The 22,685-nt window shown below is 39.8% G+C and overlaps 1 long non-coding RNA gene across 2 annotated transcripts in view; it reads right to left on the bottom strand.

Moving 5' to 3' along the window:
- The window catches only part of LOC141279141 (uncharacterized), a 95,129-nt gene that overhangs the window by 6,123 nt on the left and 66,321 nt on the right, over positions 1–22,685 (bottom strand). Inside the window, exons 1-2 of one of the 2 annotated variants that reach the window (XR_012332981.1) lie at positions 5,703–10,316; positions 453–2,651 (exon numbers count right to left, since the gene is read on the bottom strand). This is a non-coding gene — a long non-coding RNA (uncharacterized lncRNA). Of the gene's footprint in view, positions 1–452; positions 2,652–5,702; positions 10,317–22,685 lie in introns of those variants that run through there. The other variant, XR_012332980.1, reaches the window with a different exon arrangement.

The following is a 22,685-nucleotide window of genomic DNA, read 5'->3' as shown; positions in this document are numbered from 1 at the left end:
ATACTCATCTAATTCATTTTCCCATCTATGAATAACCTGGCATGCAGGCTAAGGAGAGAGTTTGTGCAAGGCAAATATTCTGAAGGGATGTTTTTTCTCTCTGGTTCTCTATGCTGTCCTTCCTTTTGGATTTTGTCTTTCAGTCCGAAGAACTACCCTCATGTCCTAAACATGTTTTGTAGATTAGTCACTTTCTAACATTTGCTTTCCTTTTCAAGCTCAACTTCTGACCTTTGAAATCTGAGGCTTTCTGTCATCCTTATTTAATACACCCCAGCTTCTCTCTTTTGACCTGTCTGTCCATGTCTCAGACTTGCCTCTCCACCATCTTAGCCCTCAATCACCTAGAACCAGCCCCAACCAGAGATGATGAGGTAAGCCAAGCCTGCTTTCTGAGCCCTCAAATTTCCCCAGCCCTAATCTCCTGTTGTTTTGGGGATTTAATGACCTACCTTATATTAATGTATGAATCCCCAGCATCTTCATGGACAAGACTGCCTTTCCCAGGATGCAGGGTCCAGTTCTGTGGAAGTCCCTATGTTTTTCTTCCTCAGGAATCTGTCAATAGGTAAGAATTTGAAAAAAAATTTAGACCTAGTCATGAGTGCCTGAAAAGTAACCTCATAACTTGACAGAGTTCTAAGAATAACAATGCAGTTTTCAACTCTGTAATCTCATACAATTCTCACAGTCATCCTATGAGGTAGCATAGAGACATATTACAGATAGCTGTGGCCCCAGGTGAAAAAGGAATTGTCTAAGGTGATGTCAATAGCTTTTCATCTCAGAGTAAAAACCAATGTCCTCAGCATGGCCTTCAAGGGCCTATGTGATCTGTCCTGTATCTTTCTCTCCAACCTCATTTCCCACCACTCTCTGACTCTTCATTGATTTTTTATACTTTCTGTTAACACATAATTTTCCAAAGTTTAAAAATGTCATTCTAATAAATATATAAAATCAAGATATCAAATATTTTATTCAACTCACTAATTAATGAGAGAATCAGTAAGCTCTTAGGATTGGTTCAAAAGAGAATTTTAAGAACAGAGATATATGTATACATATACTGTCAGAAATATTGAAGTGAATTTGTTAATGGATGCAAAACTGGCTAATATTGTATGAGACAATAAAGTGTAATGTTTGAATCAATAAAGTTGACATGCATTTATCCAGGAGAGTACTCAGATTGCTAAAATCAGGAATGAAAGAAGAGACATCACTACAAATCCTATAGAAATAAAAAGATTTATAAGGAAATACTATGAACAACTGTATACCAACAAACTAGATAACTTACATGGAATGGATAAATCCCTAGAAATACACAAGTTAAAGAAACTTCCTCAAGAGATACAGAAAATATGAATAGATCTATAACAAGAAAAACAATTGAAATAGTAATTTTAAAACTTACCAAATATTCAAAGAATTAATAGCAATCCTTCAGAACCCTTCCAAAAAATACTAAAATAGAGAACATTTCTCAATTCAACATTTGAGTCCATTATTATTAGGTCTTCACACATGAAGACACCATAAGAAAATAAAACAACAGCCAAATATCCCTTATGAATATTGACACCAAAAATAACAACAACAGCAACTCAACAAAACACTGGCAAATCAAATCAAGTAACATAAAAAATATTCCCTTATAAATCTTTTTATTTATATAAGATTTGTAGTGATGTCTCTTCTTTCATTCCTGATTTTAGCAATCTGAGTACTCTCCATAAATGCATGTCAACTTCATTGATTCAAACATTATACTTTTTTGTCTCATACAATATTAGCCAGTTTTGCATCTATTAATAAATTTACTTCAATATTTCTGACAGTAACATAAAAAACATACACCAAGACCAAGAGGGACTTATCTCAGAAATGCAAGATTAGTTTAACATCTGAAAATCACTTATTGTAATGCATACCATATTAATAGAATAAAGGACAAAGCCATATGTTCATCTCAGTGGACACAGAAAAAAGTATCTGATGAAAATTTAACACTCTACATGATTAAAAATACTCAGCAAACCATAAAGAAAGGAACTCTCTCAATGTGATAATGACCACCTATGGAAAACCCACAGCTATCATATTTAATATTAAAAGACTGAATGCTTTCACCATAAAATCAGGAACAAGACAAGAAGGTCCAATCCTACAACTTCTCCAACATCATAATGAAAGTTCTAGCCAGGGAAATTAGACAAGAAAAACAGGGCGGGGCTGGGGGAAGGCACCCAGATTGGAAAGGAAGATGTAAAAGTCTCTCTCCTTGCATATAGCATGATATTGTGTAGAGAAACTCTTAAGAAATCCACTAAAAACTATTAAAACTGGTAAATGAGTTCAGTAGGTTGCAGGGTACAAGATCAATATACAAAATTCTCGTACTTCTATACAGTAACAGTGAAAATTTTGAAAATGAAATTAAGAATTCAATTCTATTTACAATAGTATCAAAAATAATAAATTTAATAAAAACAAGACGGGCTTCCCTGGTGGCGCAGTGGTTGAGAGTCGGCCTGCCGATGCAGGGGACACGGGTTTGTGCCGTGGTCTGGGAAGATCCCACAGGCTGCAGAGTGGCTGGGACCGTGAGCCATGGCCGCTGAGCCTGCCTGTCCGGAGCCTGTGCTCTGCAAAGGGAGAGGCCACAACAGTGAGAGGCCCGCATACCACAAGAAACAAAAACAAAAGACATACATGGAAAATTACAAAATATCATTGAAAGAGATTGAGGAACATGTAAATAAGTGGGAAGATATTCCTTGGTCACCCATCAGACAATGTACTATTGTTAAGATGACTTTACTCCCCGGTTTGATCTACATATTTGAAATTATTACTATCAAGATACCAGATTCCTTTTTACAAAAATTGACAAGCCAGTCCTCAAATTCATATAGAAATGCAAGGAACCCAAAAAAGTTAAAACAATCTTGAAAAAGAACGACAAAATTAGATAACTCATTTTCCAATTTCAAAACATACTCTAAAGCTATAGTAACCAAGAAAGTATGAGAATGGAACAAGAATAGACATATTGATCCATGAAATAGGCCTGAGTTCCATAAATAAACCCATAAATTTATGATCAATTGATGCTCAACAGTGATGGAAAAACAATTCTGTGGTGAAAAAACAGTCTTTTTAACAATTGGTGGAGGGCCCGCTGAATATCCATAAGCAAAACAATGAATTTGGACCTTTACCACACAAGATACACAAAATTAACTCAAAATGGATCTTATATCTAAAGGTAAGAGCTAAAATACTAAAACTCTTAGAAGAAACCATAAGAGTAAACCTTCATGGTCTTGGGTCAGACAATGGTTTCTTTGAAATAACACCCAAAACACAAAGAACAAAAAAAAAATAGATAAATTAAACTTAAAATTAAAAAGTTTTATTCTGCAAAAAATACCATCAAGAAAGTGAAAGATAATTCTCATAATGGGAGAACATAGTTGTAACTCATATATTTGATAAGGGACTTTTTTTCCAGAATATATACACATACATTCTTCTTTTAAATTGAAGTATAGTTGATGTACAATATTATAAGTTTCAGGTGTACAATATAACGATCCACAATTTTAAAGGCTATATTTCAATTTAAAATGTTGGCTATAGTCTCTACGTTGTACAATATATCTTTGTAGCTTATTTATTTTATACATAGTAGATTGTCCATGTTGTTCCAAATGGCAAAATTTTCATTCTTTTTTATGGCTGAGTATTATTCCATTGTGTGTGTATATATATATATATATATATATATATATATATATATATATATATACCACATCTTCTTTATCTTGGACACTTAGGTGGCTTCCATATCTTGGCAATTATAAATAATGCTGCTCTGAACATTGGCGTGCATGTAAGTTTTTTAATTAGTGTTTTTGTTTTTTGGGGGCATATACCCAGGAGTAGAATTTCTGGGTCATATGTTAGTTCTATTTTTAGTTTTTTAGGCAACCTCCATATTGTTTTCCACAGTGGCCACACAAATTTACATTCCCACCAACAGCACAAGGGTTCCCTTTTCTCCATATCCTGGCCAACATTTGTTATTTGATTACAGATGATAGCCATTCTGAGAGGTGTGAGGTGATATCTCATTGTGGTTTTAATTTGCATTTCTCTGATGTTTTAATTTCATTATTTTACATGTAGCTGTCCAGTTATCCCAGCACCACTTATTGGAGAGCATGTCTTTTCTCCATTGTATATTATTGCCTTCTTTGTCATAGATTAATTGATCGTCAGAATATATATTCTTAAAATTCAATAGTAAAAGACAAAATTTTTAATGGGCAAAAGATTTAAACAGACATTGCTCCAAGTAAAAATATTAAAATGGCTAAGTGCATGGAATGATGTTCAACATCATTAATCCTTAGGGAAATACAAATTAAAATCACAATGACATATCACCTCACAGCAGCTAAAATGGCTATATTTAAAATGATGGATGATAATAAGTGTTGACAAGAATGTGGATATATTAGAATCCTCATACACTGAGGAAATATAAAATGATACAACCATCCTGAAAACAGTTTGATAGTGCCTCAAAATATTAAGCATGGACCTACCATATGACCCAGCAATTCCACTGCTAAGTATACACCCAAAAGAAATTAAAACATACACTCACACAAAAACTTATTTGTGAATGTTTATAGAAATATTACTTATACTATCCAAAAAGTAGAAAAAAACCCAAATACCCATCAACGAATGAAGAGATCAACAAAATGTGTTATATCCATACAGTTGAGTATTGTTTATCGATAAACAATGAAGTATTAATACACGCTACAACATGGATAAACCTTGAAAACATTATGCTAACGTGTAGTTGCAAAAACCATAAGTTGTATGATTACATTTATATGAAATTTGCAGAATAGGCAAATCTATAAAGACAGAAAGTAGATGAGTCATTGCTTAGGGCTCCTAGGGGGAAAGGGAATGACGGAAGGGAATACAGAATATCTATTAATGGGGTTTCTTTAGAAGGTGGACAAAAATTAGATTGTAGTGATATTTGTACAACCCTGTAAATATACTAAAAAAAAAATTGAATAGTAAACTTTAAAAGAGTGAGTTGTATGGTATAAAACATTGTATCTCAATAAAGCTGCTTGTTTGGGGCCATCTTTTCTATAGGGTAGAATTCAGTTGTATCTGTACTGGACAAAATTCGTTATACTTTGGAAAGAATCACTTGCATCACTCTCAGTTTTCTACAAATTGAATTCTGCCTCTACAGAATTATAAAATAACTTGGGCAATAGGAATTCAGTCAGAGGGGAATATCTCAGTATAATCAGATAATCTCCAGAAAATACCTTAGACAATTCCCAGGTCTCCGCTGAAAGGATACTCAGTATTATCTTGCCCATTTCCAAATCTTGGACAATTTTTTCCTGACACGCCCTTGAAAACTCCAAGCGTGTTCCTACCACAAGGCCTTTCCAGTTTTATTCCCTCAGCTTCAATCTCTCTTCATACATATTATTACCTGGCTTATTTCCTCTTCTCCTTCTGGTCTCTACTCAATTATTACCTTCCAGAGAGAGCTTCCCTAGAGTACATACATTAGTTATTTACTGCTATTTAACAAATCATCCCCAAAAGCTCTGGCTTCAAGCAACAAATATTTAGTATCTCACAGTTTTTCTCAGTCAGGACTCCAGGAGCAGCTTATCTGGGTGGTCTGGCTTATGGTCTCTCATTCAGTTGCAGTCAGGATGTCGGCAGGGACGGCAGTCATCCAAAGGTTTGACTGAGGCTGGAGAATTGGTTTCCAAGATGGCTCCTTTACATGGCTGTTGGCAGGAGGCCTCAGGTCTTTGCCACATGAGCTTCTTAAGCTGCTTGAGTGTCCTCACAACATGACAACTAACTCCCCCCAGAGCAAATAATCCAAGAAAAACCAGTGGAAGACACAATGACTTTATTATTCAAAGTCATACCCTCTCACTTCAACTTCATTCTACCTTTTAGAAGTGAGTCATTAAGTCCAGCCCCTACTCAAGAGGAGGGAAATTAGGCTTCACCTATAGAAGAGAGTATAAAAGAATTTGTGGACATATCTTAAAGCACCCTAACACACTCTTACACAAATATACCCTCTTGTATGGTACTCTCTATTGCCTTATTCATTTTTGTTTTCTTCATAACATTTGATATGATTACATGTTTATGTGGCAATTACTGACTTACCCACTACAATGTAAGACCTGTGGGAACAGGAAATTTGCACTATACTACACTGAAAACTCAGCACCTAGAATAGCACTAGACGTATAGCAGCTCAATGACTATTTTGTTTCCTAAATAAATGAAAGTGTGGATGAGGTTTTAAGTTACAGGAGGAAAATCAGGCTTGGAAACTAGTTGTTATGACTCCTAACCTGGTATGTTTCCCAATATTTTATCTTAGAGGAATTCTACTGATGAAATGTAACTTAAACTGTGGTTTGTGGGAAGAAAAAGAAAAACCCTCCCAGTCCTCTATGAATTCACTCCAACTGAGGCCTCGTCCACTCTTTCTAGATCCAAGACAAACCCTGCTGACCAAAATTGAGGAAAGACTTTCTCTGCTCCATACACACAAAAACATTCCCATTTTTTAAGCGTCAGTGAGGGGGCTTGGTGGGGGACAGGGACCATGAAAATGTCTCTGTTAGCCCCACATTTCCTCCCCTACTTATAAAGAGAAAGTTGGGGAAGCACTGAAGCAAGCCTAGAGCCTAGGGTTGAACACAAGCATTGCGTCTGGCTTTAGGAGTAAGAGATCTTGAACACTACCTTGCATATTCACTTTGGTTTATTCAGGATTTAACAGCATTTCTGAAGCCAAATGTTGATGCTGCCTGGCTCTGGGGAATAAGGAAATCCACATGCAATTAGGAAGCAGATTGTAATGGAAAGTACACAGAATTGGTACTGCACTGCTAATTTGCTGGAAGTCTTATTTTCCATACCTGTAAAATGGCAGGTGCAATTGGAGAGAGCATAGATAAGTTCAAATTCCTATTCACGTTCTAAAATTCATATAAAGTTCAGAGATGTCTTAATATCCCTTGAATAGTATTTTTCAGCTTCTTACCAGAAATTTCAACAAGGATCAGCACAGGACGCCCTTGCATTTCTCTCTCCCTTCCCTAGCAGCCTCTAGACTGTAGGAAGATGGGACCACACACACATGCACACATACACACACACACACACACACAAACACGCAAAGTCTATGAAAGGAAAAAAGTCATTTCATCGTAATTTTTGTAGAACAGAGAAAGGTGATGGGAGATGTTGAAGACAAACTCCATCCATTCATATTGTATGACACTAGGCAATATGAGGCAAATGCCAACATTGGGACGCTGAAGAATGAAAGTCCTAGATATTCCCTATCACTGCCCAGCCTGAGTGGAGCCAAGAAGAATGCAACTACTCACAGGTTGAGAGGAGGGTGTTATTTCAAAACTGATGGTGAATTCAGCAGGTGTACCATCACACCATTCCCCTTGGTGTCCCTTTAGTGAAGCTTCTAAATTAAGACAAAAGGATCCCTGGTCCTTGGGGCAATACCAAGCCTCAGGAGTCACCTCATTGAGCCTGGCATTCTGGTTGAAGAGATGGTGATGAACGTGGGATGAGAACAAGAAATTGATATTCACCATCTAGTTAATCTGCAGCAGGAAAAAAAAAGTGTTTTAAAATCTCCTGTCAATGTTATCTGCCTCTGCTGAGTGGAAGAGTGGCACCCCAAAACAATGTGTCGATAAAATAAAAACAATGGCCACTCTTTGTAAGCCTTGGCTCCAGGCAACTCCCTTCCCTGCTGTGACAGCAGAAGGAAAGGACATGAGACCATCTCCCTTGGGAATGTCTGGGAAATCACATCCTGGCTAAAGGTTTGAGTCCTAGGGCTGCCACACCGCAATCAAAATCTCCTTTAGCAGGATGGAGGAGGAAGAAGAAGAAAAAGGTTATTGGGAGGTGGGGAATGAGTGAAAGGGCAGAAAATTCAGATTTTTACTTTGGAGCCTGTGATATTTTCAAGCTGACAAATAAATGAATATCAGCACTAAGAAAGCTCTCAGAGATGTAATCCAATGCCCTCGTGTTTTAGATGAAGAAATGGCAAAGAGGTTAAAGGATTCATTCATAGTCATGGTAGTGGGAAGATCAGGTAAGGAAGCTATTGTTAGAGTTGCAGACAGGACTGCAAGGGTCTGAAGAATACAAGAAACAAGTGAGAACCAAGTCAAGGTGCTGGCTTCAACTGGTTTCTACAAACAGTGAGCAACCGTATTTAGTAACTATTAAGGGGGAGTACAGTAAGGTTGGAATCTAGGATGTTGGTAGATTGCTGGCTTAGAGACTGAGTGCATCAACTGTGTGACTTAATAAGATGGGAGACACAGGAGAGGGAACAGGTCAGGAACATGAGACTCTGTTTCCTATTTGAGAGGGAAATTCAGTTGCAATGTCCATTAGTCAGTTAGGCTTAGAGCTCTGGAGAGGTTCAGATTTGAGGGACAACAGCATGTAATGGAAGTCACAGGAGTGGATGAGTTCTTTGAGAACAAATTTGTGAAAGGGGGAGCAGAACACAGCACTTGAAGAGCACTGGTGCTTGGGAGGCAGAGAGAGAAGAAAAGAAATGAGAAAACAGGAGATGCCAGAGGGGTAGGGGAGAACCTGGAGTGGGAGTGGGAGAGCTGAAAGCAGCTCACTCCAGCATCCAAGGATTGTTGGGCCCATGTGTGCATGGCCAGGCTCTGGGAACTTTTGTTCTTTCCTAGTCTGTCTGTCCTTTCCTGGTCAGAATGAGGCAGGAAAATCTTCGATCCATTTGCTGTGTTTTGTCCTCCTAGACTTCCTGGTATGATGAAGTTGTGAGAATCCTGATGCAATCCACAGTTCCTAGATGTAACTCAGGGTGGGTGCCTCTAGACTCAGCCTCCACACAGAGGTTTCCCTGAATGCCCCACTGACCCCACTTTAGGTGTCCTACACGGAGGGTCTGGTGTGCAGATGTGTATCTTCAGGCTAGGTAGATGCTCCATCAATATCTGTGAAATCGCAACCACCTAGACTGTCTCCTGTTTAGCAGACATAGATAGAGATTTGCAGAAAAGATGAGAGGAAAAAGGGAGAAGAGAAAGAGTAGGGAAAATGGATAAAAAGAGCAAGAAAACAACAGTTAAAACCAACATTTAAATAGAAGTCTGTGCTTTCAAGGACTCAGTTTCTCTCTGAATTCTGCAAAGTGTCATTAGCAAATAGGCAGTAAGCTTCCACTATGTCCCCTCAACTCAGTTTGAAACAGGAAATACTTATTTCCAAAGAATCTTAAACTAGTAGGTTTCTCAAATCAAGAAATATAGACAATGGGATGAATAGGTCAGGACTTCAAATGAGCCCTACAAATCGATGAACTAGGAGTCAATGGATGTAGGAGAAAGCACAAGGGTAAGAGTAAAGATACCTAAGTTCTAAATTTGGTCCTGCCACCAATGAGCTGTGGGCCTATGGATATCTCTGTTCAAGAAATATTTCCTGAGCAAATAGATGATCAAAGCTCTATGTCAGATGCCACAACAAGCAATGACACATAAGACATCATCCCTATTGAGATGAAGCTCTTTGATGTCAAAGCAAGCACATAATACTATTGGGAATCAAGAAAAGGGAGTAAAGATTTGAATCCCAGGAAAAGAAAATTAGGTTTTGAAAAGTAAATACGATCTTCAGAGTGGGTAGTTAATATAACTATTTTAGGCAACAACAATTTCAGGAGAGAAAGCACAGAGCAGAGAAAGCATAAAGACGTGTGAGGAAACCCTAAGGATCCATTTTCACTAGACAATTTTCATTTGATCAAGATAGGACTGGGGATCCATTGAAGGTCTTCTGTTACTTGTGAGATTTTTACAATTGAAGTTTTGCCTTATGAAAATCAAGTTATCCTAGAAACCGCTAACCCATGAAGTGGGAGATACTGTTAACCCATGAAGTGGGAGACACTGAAACTGAAAGGCCATTCAGGAAGCTGTTTCATCCACTTTTCTATGAGCCTCTCTTCTGTCAACTACATGAATCACCTAAGGGAGGATTGTAGCACCTAGTATCCTAGGTCTCCAGTCTGTTCTAACATCCTACTTATAAACTTAACTAGATGTAGGCAAATCAAGAACTAACAGGAAATTCTCAGGAGAGGTAAATGCTGCATTGGATAAAGGTGCTAAAAGGAGATTTTGCCACTAATTGCGTGTATGTGTTGTTACTTTTTAAGTACTTGAATGTTTCTCAATATTATTCAGCAATTCAGTCTCATTTGATCAGAGACTAAGTTAATATTTTTAGCATTCCTTAAGTGCAAAAGTCATGTCTTACTCGTTTTTGACCTTCCCAGTGTTTGGTGTCAAATAGGAGCATAATGCATGTCCTATGAATGAACAAACTCAAGGGACTTAATGTTAACTCTACTACAAAAACCAAGCATAAATACCCAAGTGTTTGGTATAACAAAGTTTGAGACCAAACATCCGGTTCCTTCATGCTTCTCTTGGGAGGCTATTCTCCTTGATTATCCACACCCTCACCTGCATTGGCTGCTTCAAGTTCTGGTTTCTCCAACACATTTTAAGAATGAGTAGCCATTCTTGATGCTAACTGTTCATTATTTCAAAATGAAAAGTTGTACAAAGTATGCAGGCAAGCGCAGAGGTATGCATTGATCTCAAGAAGTCTGGACTGTCCCAATGTAATTTTCCCCATTACTTTACACCGTGGGTTCCCAGACGGGTTGGATGGGGCTCAGTATTCTTCAGTTTATTCCATATTTTGCCCTGCCACCTCCTCAGCAAGTACGGAAAATGAGAACATCCAGCCTGGAACCTCAGGTCTGTGGACTGTGTATTTCCCCCACATCCAATCTTCATCCTTAAAAGGGTCTACTCTGTCAAGGACCCATCCTCTTGATTTCAGCTCAACAATCTTGCCTGCCCTGGCAGGACCTGCTCACATCAAGCTTGGATGCAGTGGTGTGTTAGGGGAAGAGGAGGATTAAATACTTCTCCTTGTTTCTTCTTGCCCTCCCTGAAACATTCAACTGAACTCTAACATTTAGTTCGGGGAAGAATTTTATCCTGAAGCCATCTGGCAAGACAGAGGAAATGTTTTTTTTATATTCTGCTTTCCTTGGGAGTACTGGGCCAAGATAGACTCATGCTTGTCCCACAAAGAGGAGATGACAATGGGTTCTTGGGATATCTCATTGTAGGGCAGCAAGGTCAAGAGAAAAAGAGGATGGGAAAGTAGGATGTTGGTCTGTTTCCACTCGTCACCAGATTGGAGACTTCCTTATACACCAGCCTCTAAGGTCTCTCCTTCCACATGGGTAAATTTAGAGTAAGACCCACATATATCACCCCAGTTTGATGAGGCCAGGAGAGGAATAGTGAAAGTTTAAGCAGCACTGATGTGGAAATCATGATCAATAGAGTTCTCTATTAACAGACTCTTGACTGAGTTTTATAGGTTGATTTGTTTATCTAGTTTAGGGCACTCTGATCCATCTAAATGACTCCTAAACTGATTTGATCCAAGGTATACAGCACAATCCTTCTGCATCTTCTTTCTCTCACATTTCTCACTTCTATAGAACACAACATATTTCAGTATATAACTGCACATCAAATAAAATTTATTTGGGGGTACATGGCATCTAATCAAACTTTGAGTCCTTGGCTAGGCACTTGGAATGTATGAAGCAAGAGTTTGGCTAAATATTTTTATATAACACTACAGAGTGAAATGTAGTAGTACCAATAAGGAATTTGGGTAAGTCTTTGAAGCTTCTTATCCTGAGCTACATTCACCTGTAGTGAAGAGAGAACACCCATTAGTGGATCACTTAGGTGGTGACCAAGAGACTGGGTGCTACTTTGCTTTCACACCTTATGAGTGGCCTTTCTGTGTCTGGGCTGTGGGTAGAAGCTGCCATGACGTCATGGCAAGTCCTGCTACTTCGAAGATGCTACTATATCACCCTTACGTATTCTTTTTATTTTTGTAAATTTATATACATTTATATGATCTCCTCTTCTGTCTTGGTGGGAAGCTCATTTTGTGATAGAGCAAAATGAATCAACTGGAGTGTCCATTAAATTACCAGTAAGATACACGAATAGGCTGGGTTGTTACTTCATGCCTAGGAAAAGGGAAATGGTCCTGAATTAGAGACTAGGTGCAGAAGAAATCAGGTCAGATACCCTGAGACCAGGGAAACACAAACATAACATGGATTTCTACTTTCTGTTTCAGGTATAATTCCAAGAAAATGTGTTTTTTCTACTTTACATCCCAAACTCAGGTAATGAGCTAGGAAAATTTAATGTAACTTAATAAGACAGTTGAAGAGAATAGGGTCTTTCAGTCTAGTTCCCCATTGCTGGACCTTCATCCCAGCTAAGCCACCACAAACCATAAAGGAAAAGTCTTGAGATGTCAAATAATTGGGTCTAGGCATACGTCACTTCTCCTTGTTTTACTTACTCCTGGCTGCATAACACAGAGAAGATTGCTACTCTCTGGAATTTTCTATCTATAAAACTATACTAAATTATATTACAGCCAAGGACTGACCTACTAGAGGGCAAGAGAGTGTATTTCAGCACCTCAACACCTCCATGCTACATTTGGGTTGCTCAACCTAAAGGTCATGACGCATGACTCTGGCCACAGAGCATAGTTTGTGTGGCTACAACTTCCTGCTGTGCCTCCAGCCCAAGGCCAGGAAATCTCCCTTCTGTTCTTTGTTGATTTTTTGTTTGCATGTGTTGTTTGTTTTCTTCTTTGTAGGTTATGAGGAGTTGGGGTAAAAGAGGAAGACTGGTGATCTAGAGGCCTTGAGGGAACTGGATTTCAGTTATGAGTCTGAGCACTTAGTTACACCAGATACAAGTGTGATTTGGGTATTGATGGGTGAGGAAGAGTGTGTCTGGCAAGAAAGGAGGAACAGACAAAGAAGAGAGGGTAACATAGGATGACAGGGAAAAGAATGGACCCTCCTAAGGGTCCTAGGACCCCTGCAGAGGGGTCCAGACCTGCATAGATCCCTACAATTAGGAGCTGGCACCAGTAAGGGAATTTACAAGGGGCAGTTGGTCCTTCAGTCCAGAGACTTCCCTTTATGGTCTGGCAGCCAAGTTCATGCGGGTTCTCCAGGTGAGGACATTGAGAGCTGCTGTCCAAGTGGCTGTGGAAAGCATGGCTGGCAGACCCCCCAGATTCCCAAGATTTCACCACTGTCCCTGGTATGTTGGCTAGGCCTGCGTCACTCTTTCCCCTCCTTCTGATTCTCAGAAAGGGATGCCAGCTTGTCTGTCCTGTCTGGGAGACTTCCGCTGTGTTTCTGAGAAATGCTGGCTATTGAGAAGCACCTCCAGGCCTCTGGTCCTCCTCTGGTTCAACCTAGGTATAGGAAGGCTGTTTGTTCCCTGTTTGCACCTTGACAGTAGGGAACCCACTCACCTGCTTCTCCAGTCTCCTCTCCCACCCCCTCTCAAAGCTTACTCAGCCTAGGCTGGAGTGCCCACCTAAATTTGCCAGGGCCAGGATCATTCAATTCAGAAACAAGGGGATGGATAACTTTGTAATTTCTGAGGCCTTGACCTTTCTGAAAATTTCATTGTGTGTCTTTGCTAGTCATGGCTAACCTTCCTGGTCCCCATTTTTCCTCACTTTCAGTACTTCTGCCCCCTTTGTCAGGCCCTCATTCCATTGAACTCTGACACCACAGTGTCTCCTGGGAACAAATGCACTGAAACACTGCTCTCCCCACCACACACACACACACACACACACACACACACACACACACAAAAACCCTTATGAAATCTACAGGGAAAAGTCATTGACTTTCAATTACTTCTCAAGACACTAATTTCTTCTTCCTTTTTAAGAAAATTATGTTACTACTACAGAAAAGAATACACAGTCTTTATTTTTAAAATCACACAACACTGAGAAGTACAAAAGAAGTAAAAAAAAAGCCTCTTTAGTATTTCATCATTAAAATAGCCCTTATCAATATTAGGTAAGAATCATTCCTCTCAATGCATGGAGATATGTATAATTTTTTTAAAATGAGATCTTATTACTTTTTACTTTTAAAAAATCAAAAGGATTAATTTTGCTTGAATGTAGAAGAAGAAAAAGGCTATTATGAAACTTAAGGAATTGCTGAATAGCAGAAGAATGTTTCTTTTCCACATAGACATTAATTCCTAAAAGAACCCTCTTTGTTTAGAGGGGTGGGAGAAAGGAGTTGCTAAACTTTATGATATGAGAATTAGTATCTTTTAAAACTTTTATTTATTTTAGACTGTGGCTTTTCAGGCTACAGCTTGTATTTTACATGTGTCTTTAAGCTATGTTCTTTAAAAATAAAATCAGAACTCACCAAGTGTTTTAACTATTATTTACATTTCTGCTTTGAAGCTTTTGCATTGTGCTTGCTGTGTAAGCAGCACTAAAACTCCCCTGGCAGAGAGCTACCCAGTAAGAGAAAAGTGTAAGGAAGAGACTAGAAGGATTAGATCTCTGGAGAAAACCCAATGGAAGGAAGGTAGTCTGGCTTTCTGCCTAATTCCCCTTTTCTTTTAGTAATAACAGTCTAATAACTTGCTTTAGCCAGGTTTCTAGAAAATTAGTCTCCTCACAAAAAACCTGCCCTGTACCACGTATAGGCATGTTAATATTAAAATATGAACCCTTATTTTATTGACATTTATTTATGTATGTATGTTTGTATAAAATTACCTAAAAACTGGAGTAGGTAGGTGTCAGAGTAAGTAAGCTAAAAAGCGTTCAGTGCCAGAGCAGTACTGAGTTCAAAACATCACAGCTACACAGGTCTTCCAACCTTTACTCACATCTCTCTCTCTCTTAATATTTCAGGAGGTTTAAGAATATAAAGGAAGATTGTTTTTAAAGTCCTCATCTTCTCCTGTTCTTTACCATCTCAAACTCCCTGACCCTCGTGCTTTCCAACCTCAGGAGAACTTTCCCTTTCATCCACACCACTTGATCCCACCATCTTTGTCTCTCAATCCTCTCTCCGCCATTTCTCCCTTACCAGGGGGCTCAGGTGTTGTCATGACCCCTGCTGCATGCAGCCCCTTCTTTCTCAAGAATGTGCTTGCCCTTTCTCTTATCAGAGAGAGAAGGGAGGGGAGAAGAGCAGACAACATCTAAATGTCCTCTCACAAGAGGAGAGAGGCAGAGTCCTAAACCCCGCCATGCTGGTGAGTTGTATCTAGTCGCACTAGCTTTGTGGCTGGACTCTTGGGAGAGGTGGTAATAAAGGGTGGGAGGTGGGCTGTCTGAAACCTTATCATCTCTCTTTTGTTGACTTCTCTACTCCTGGGGGCAGAAAGAGTGGGAAGTTAAATATGTGGTAATGGGGTAACCTTTTAATTAGTGTCCCCAAATAACAGAAAGAGTAGATTTTCCCCGCATTGACAAGCTTGGAGTAAGAGTCTATTTAGAGATTGTTTTCTGTGTTAGACCAAGGTTTCTTTGTTAATGATTCTGAGTTTGATTCCTGTGTGTGTGTGTGTGTGTGTGTGTGTGTGTGTCTCTGTGTGTGTGTGTGTGTGTGTGTGTGTAGTAGGGCTTTCAGTGGGGGTTGAATGGAATAAGAAAAAGAGGAAAACAATGAAAAGTATGTATCAGGTGCTTTTAAAAAAATCAGTGCGAACAAAAACAGCAAAGGGATGTCTGTGGCCAGTAGGATGCCTGTGAGCAGAGCTGGAGAGAAGGCGCTGCCTGCAGGGGCCGCGTAGCAACAGAGCTCTGATTGGCTAGAGCTGTGCAAATAGGCCCTGAGCAAGGGCTGTGAGTCCTCGCTCCTGCAGGCAGCTGAACTGGAGCAGGTCCAAGCAGGCCCTGCGAGGCTGTGCTTCAGAGCGATCCAGAGTACAGGGGCTGGCTGACAGCAGTTGTGAGTCCTCATAGCATTTGGCGTTGTTAGCCCAGCACTTACCACGGCAGCCTACTGCCTCTGCCTGTTGCCCCTGCCTCCCATGGTTTGGACTTGTGTCCTCACAGACCATAAACTATTTGAGACAGGGTTTTACCTACCATGATAACACAGGCAGAGAATGTCTCTGAAAGAAAATCGGCCAGGGTGTCAGGAGGTGCCTGACTTCTAGTTCTACACCAGGTATTAATTACTGTATACTCTATCATTAACACAAGATTCACAACAGCTCAAGTAGATAGAAACAATTATCCCATTTTCCAGATGAGAGAACTGAGTCAGAGAGAGGTCCGGGGATATGCAGTCTATAACTGTGTGGAGCCCATGTGGATGCTCAAATACCTGCTGGCTGACAGTAGCTCGGTGGACGATTAGATAACAAAGTCTTCTGGCCGATTTTGGCCTGAAATGAAAGCATTAGGATGAGCCAGTAGTTCCTATTATTTAAATAAAATACCAGGAGAAAAGATGGATAAAACCTCATATTTTCAGTGGAAAATTAATAAATAATATGTGATAGATTCACAAATTAAATACTTGCAAGTTTAAAAAGAATGAACTGGGCATACATGCATAAAAAGGATAAATTTCAAAAACATTGTTAACTGAAAAAAAATGAGTTGTACAACAATGCACATGATCTGAATCATTTAGGGAAAATTTTTAAACATATAAAGCAATGCTGTCTATTGTCTGATATGTAAACCTGTAATAAGCTAATACAAACATGGACCAGAATGATACACATCAGATTCCTTTTTTTTATTGGAGTATAGTTGATTTATACACATCAAATTCTTGATAGCGACTGTCTCTGGAGAGAAAGGGAGGGGACTGGGATGGGAAAGAAGAATAAAGTCCAGTAGTTTTCAACTTTAACTGTAAGATCATTTATACACACACATATTTAAAAACTATCTGAAGGCAAAGTGACAGCAAGTAAACATTTCAAATATGAGTGGGTAGATGTATGTGTATATTATATTACCTCTTAACTTTTCTGAATTTAAAAAAAAAAAAAAAAGCAGAGTCTTTCCTGCAGGCATCTTCATTCATGCCACCTTGCACATGTGATGCCTAGAAATTAATCCATGGGGTGATTGATCCTGGGAACCTCCTATAGTACCATGAGGGAGAGTAAGAGATGAAGATGCGTGTGCTATTTTGGAATTAAAAGAAAGTACCAGCAGTCAAGAGTCCTGTATTTCAGAGAGAAAAGAAACTGGAAGAAATCTTAAAGATGTTACTAAATGCAGTCTGATCTCCTCCCCCTTCCCTTCCCTTCTCAGTCAGAAAGCAGCCTTTATTAAGCTCCTTGTCTGTACAGGGATCCAGCCAACCTCAAGGGTCTATATATGTTAATGTAATTGCTACATTTTTCTAAATATTTCAAAAGTAATGTACACTTATCCGCGAAAACAAGTTCTCATTCTTTGCACCGTGTTTGCCTTTATGTCTCAGAAAATAAGAAAGGGCAAAGAACATCTGAGGTGGGAAGAGAGTAGAGGAATGTTCCAAACACACTGTACCCTGCAGAACAGAGTGGAAGGGAAATTACCTGCATGTCCCAAGTGGGAGAAAAGAAAGACAGAAGTAGGGCAAAGAGATCAGACTCGCATGTCCTTATTTTCCACTCCTGGGATGAACCCCAAGGCCAGAGGAGACACGGTGGAAACTTTTAGGTAGGTATGGAAGGAACCTGAGAACATTTGGGGTAGGGGACCAGGGCCACCACTGCCCAAGCACAGCCTGGGGGAGCATGTGAGCCTCTTGGCAGAGCCGCTCACAAAACCAGAGTCAGTGTGTCCTGGGCAATAGCTTAGCAGTGCAGCAGGGAAGTGCCTAGGTAGGAAAGCCCATAGCATTCTTTTTCTCCCACTACCCAGAACCCTGGTGGTGAGCAGTATACCCAGAAATTCACAAATGCTCCAGAGAGAGGCCAAGGAGGTGCTGAGAAGGCTAAGAGGGTTGAGAAGGTGCCACATTGGCCCCATAGGCCGCTTGAGACCAAGGGTCACCAATCCAGGAACAAGTCCAGACCATCTACACCACAGTGGAGAGTAGTGGGAATCCATGATATCATTTTGGCTCAGAACGCCCTCCTTTTCTTCTCCCATGAAGTCTCCTTAACTTCCCCTTAACCACCAGGTGCCACCCTGGAGAGGCGCAGTGGAAGGAGGAGAATTCCAAACAGCTCTGAGTCTCTCTGGGATAAGTGTTACTTAACTGGAGGAGACCGAGCTATCACTAGGTGGCAAGGTTGCGTTCCCATTAGCCTGTGCCATAGGGACTCATATAAGATCAGTCACAGAAGAATTTGAAAAACTACATGAGCCACATTTCCTTTGTATATGTGAGCGCAGTGTGCATCAATTGGTAACCATGATACATAGTTCAGTTTTGTCCTCTATTACAGAATAAATATCAGAGATCCTAATCAAGGGAGGCACATAGAAAGGAGACCTTATAGGGCTATTTCGGAATTTAAATTCTCCGTGTTTGTTTCATTACCTCTTTAAATCCTCAATAATTGTGAAAACATTAATTTTGTTTGTTTGTGTTAACACAATGTTATGGCTCAAAAGGCTGTGGTAGGGCTTCCCTGGTGGCGCAGTGGTTGAGAGCCCGCCTGCTGATACAGGGAACACAGGTTCGTGCCCCGGTCCGGGAAGATCCCACATGCCGCGGAGCGGCTGGGCCCGTGAGCCATGGCCACTGAGCCTGCGCGTCCGGAGCCTGTGCTCTGCAACGGGAGAGGCCACAGCAGTGAGAGGCCCGCGTACCACAAAAAAAAAAAAAAAAAGGCTGTGGTAGAAGATATGGAGTTTAAATTTGGAATAGGGACTATGGTTAATAGATATAAATAGAAATATGTTTTCCACTGTGTACATGCACACACATATCCACATGCAGAATACACAAATGGACCAGACGTATGCTCTGACACTAAGCTGCTGGGAAATTACCTGGAATCTAGCATCAGCAGGAGGCTGAGTCCAAAATTAAGCAGGCAGTTAATGAGTTCAGCTTCCATCATCCCTGGCATCGCTGTAATTCTTTGCTGAAATGAAATGTAAAATAGGGCCTAAAAGAAGCTTGGCTCTAAGCAGGTAAGGTTTCATCATTTGCCTGGTCTCAGGGGCTCTCTTGCAAGGACAGCAAGCCCACCCAGATGGGACAAGCTTTGCAAACTCAAGCAGCCTTGCCCGTGGTGGGTGTGGAGACCGTGACCCAATCCCCTGGCTGCAGGGGATGTTCTAGCATACCATCTACCCCCACCCCTTTCACTGACCTGCGCTGTGGGATCTCCAGGCCATCAGATGAGCGCCTTTCTCAGTTCTGACCCATGGGCTGTCCTAAGCTGAACTCTGCTCAGCTCCATCCTTGCTGCTCCCTGCTCCCTGCAGAGTGAGCCCGCCCCTTGCTGGCTCAGCCTTCCCCTGCAATATTTGGTTTAAGTTACTTCTTTGAACTTTGCTCTCATTATTTTTGGACGATCATTTGGTCTGGAAGATTTTCTTGCCACGGGTTCCTTCTGTTCTCCCTCCTTTTCACTCTCTTGGATGTGCTTCCCAAGGCCTCTTTTCACAGTTCCTTTGGGGTGGTTTTTATTACTTTCATGCATCTTAATCTAAGTAGGAAGCATTGTCATCCCCCCTGAACCCCCATATTCCTGCTTGTTTAGTTATTACAGGAGCTGTTCAGTTTAAAGAGCTGGGGGGACTCTGCTTCTCCTGCAGCTCATGACCCAGTTCATGGAATGGCCTTTTCTAGTTTGGTGTGTGAGAAAGGAAGTTCCACTGTCATCCTGTGCTCCCACACCCCACTTCCTACTCTCAGGGGCAGAAACATAGATCTGGGGCTGCCCTTCAATGGTCAAAGATCCAATGGCACAATGTCTTTCTCTCCCCCATGTTAAATAGAAAGACTTTAATATGGTAGTTGAATTGATTTGGGTGCTTTGAGCTGCAAGAATACATCTCAACTGGTTTGAACAATTAAAAAAAACATGTTATCTCCCATAATAAAAGTCCCTGGGCAGAGAAATTCCAAGATTGGCTAAGTCAGAGCTCAGTGACATCAACAAGGTTCTGGTTCTTACCTTCTTTCTGGTCTACAACCCTCACTGAATGCTCTCATCCTTGGGCTAACTAAGCTACTGGATTCTACTGCAGTCTTACCCAGATACCACGATGTCTAACTAGCTGTGAATTTTTGCAGGTGACTTTGTCTCTCTGGACCTTTATTTTCTCATCCAAAATAGCAATAATTAATAACAACCCCCTATATAGTGATTATATGCCAACCAGTCTTCTAAGCCTTCACATATGTCTCTACACTTAATCTACACACAATGCAGTGAGGTAGGTACTATTATTTTTCTCACTTTAAAATGAGGAAACTAAGGCACAGAAAAGTTAAGTGAGCTGCCACAGCCACACAGCTCATAAGGAGCAGAGCTGTGATCTAAGTCTTTAGAGTTCATGACCTAACTATGCATTTGACTGCCTCTTAATGAAGCAGTCAATAAAAATACTGTTTACCTGTTCATGGACTGAACATGATTAAATAAGGTAATACAAGTCAAGCCTTTAACAGAGTGACATGAGCATAACAAGTACTCAGTGAACACTAGGTAAAACGTCTACAGTCACCTCAAGTGTATGGTTGAGAGAGTTAAATAACCCCTTACTGGTTTTCCCTTAGACCAAACCACTCCCTGTGCTACTTCTTGTTCTAAACTGACCCTTAGATTACCTGTAACTCACTTCTTATACTTTCCTAGCTCTTAACAGACTGAGGCAAAACCTCAGTGAGTACAAAGTTACTTGATCTACAGACTCAGCCCGTATCAACCTGGCTGTGACCTTGGGAATCCTTTGCAAGTCTTTTCTCGGGTGTAAGGAAATCCCCCATTGCCATCAAACCATACTGGTCTTAAACCTGTTTCTGCAGCCATATAGTTCTACATTTCATTTGTTTCTCCTTAAAAATCATGAGATATTGGGACTTCCCTGTCAGTCCAATGGTTAAGACTCTGCGCTTCCACCGCAGGGGGCACAGGTTCTATCCCTGGTCAGGGAACTAATATCCCGCATGCCAAGATCCCACATGCCACACAGTGCAGCAAAAAAAAAAAAAAAAAAAAAAACCAACTTAAAAAAAAATCATGAGATATTTCATGATAGAGAAAATCATAAAGAATGATAAAACATACACACACTTGTACCATCACATGTACTTTTTAAACGTTAATATCATTGTGTATTTCAGGCCTTTTAAAAAATAAATAAAACATTAAAGGTACAGCTGAAACCCCCCTTCCCTCCTTACCTTCTCCTTTTTGGTAACCACTCTCTTAAATATACGTATCCCACCTGCACAGGTTTTTATATTTTTAGTACATTTTTGTAGAAAACATTTATTATTATTTTGTGTGTTTGGTAACTTTAAACGTAAGTGGTATCGGAATGTATGTAAGATTCTGGAGCTTGCTCTTTTCAAAATCAATGTTTATTTTCACTAATTTTGCATTTGCTCTTTTCATGCTTCTTTTTAAAATCCTCATTTTTTTCTCCTTCCCTGCCTTCAGTTGTATTAATATAGCGGTAGCTATTCTTCCCTCCTCCACCACCTTTTCTCCACTTGGTTTCTGGTTTAGAAGTTAGGTTGTATTTCTGCTGTTCTAATGGTCACTCATACATTTTTAATACACATTCTTTCTAAGATCTAAATTTGCTCATTATCTCTAGCACCCTCTGAAACAAGACAAGGATGTCAGTGTGTTCTAACTGCTCAGCACTCCCACCACCAACATTCTTTGGTGCTTATTATCTAGACTTACATCCCCACGTTTTTAACGCAAACATTATTTTTACACTGTTAGTAATTAATGGACTTACTGAAATACTTTACAACTCTTTCTATCTTGTTTCCAATTCTTCTCTCTAATTTCACTTTTCTCCTTTTTGAACTACATACATGGGCCCATGAGTTGTTCTTTATGTAGCTGAATGTGTCCTTGTTTTGCCCTCACAGTTGAATAATTATTTAGGTGGGTATGGAATTCTAGGTTAACTTTTTTTCCTTAGTGCTTTGACGATATTAACTCATTTGTATAGAGGTCTCATGTGGCATGGCTGATGACCATTCTTTCATCAATCTTATTGGTATTCCTTTGTAGGTCAGCTTTTAGTATTTATTTCTTATGTTCTACAGTTTCACTACTGCATAAATAGATGTGATTTCACTTTTATATGTTCTGTTTGCACTTTATGTGAACTTTTAACCTAAGGATTCATGACTTTATTTCTCAAAATTTGTATCATTCTCTGTATTTTTCCTTTCCTGGAACTCCTAATCAGACATATGTTGTAGCTTCTCAATCCATTTTCCATGCCTCTTAACTGTCTGTCATAAGTTTGTATATGTATGTATAATTTCTCATTCTATCTATATTTTGTTTTTTTCTCTGAGTTTTATTTTTCCATTGTATTAGTCAATTTTCCAGAGAAACGGAATCAATAGCATGTAGATAGATAGATAGATAAAGAGAGATCATAAGGATTTGGTTCACACAATTATGGAGACT

This window comes from Tursiops truncatus, chromosome 7 (genome assembly GCF_011762595.2).
Source record: "Tursiops truncatus isolate mTurTru1 chromosome 7, mTurTru1.mat.Y, whole genome shotgun sequence".
Classification (NCBI taxonomy): Eukaryota; Metazoa; Chordata; class Mammalia; order Artiodactyla; family Delphinidae; genus Tursiops; species Tursiops truncatus.
Note: the sequence above shows the minus strand (reverse complement) of the source record. Positions and strands in the feature narration are given on the sequence as shown.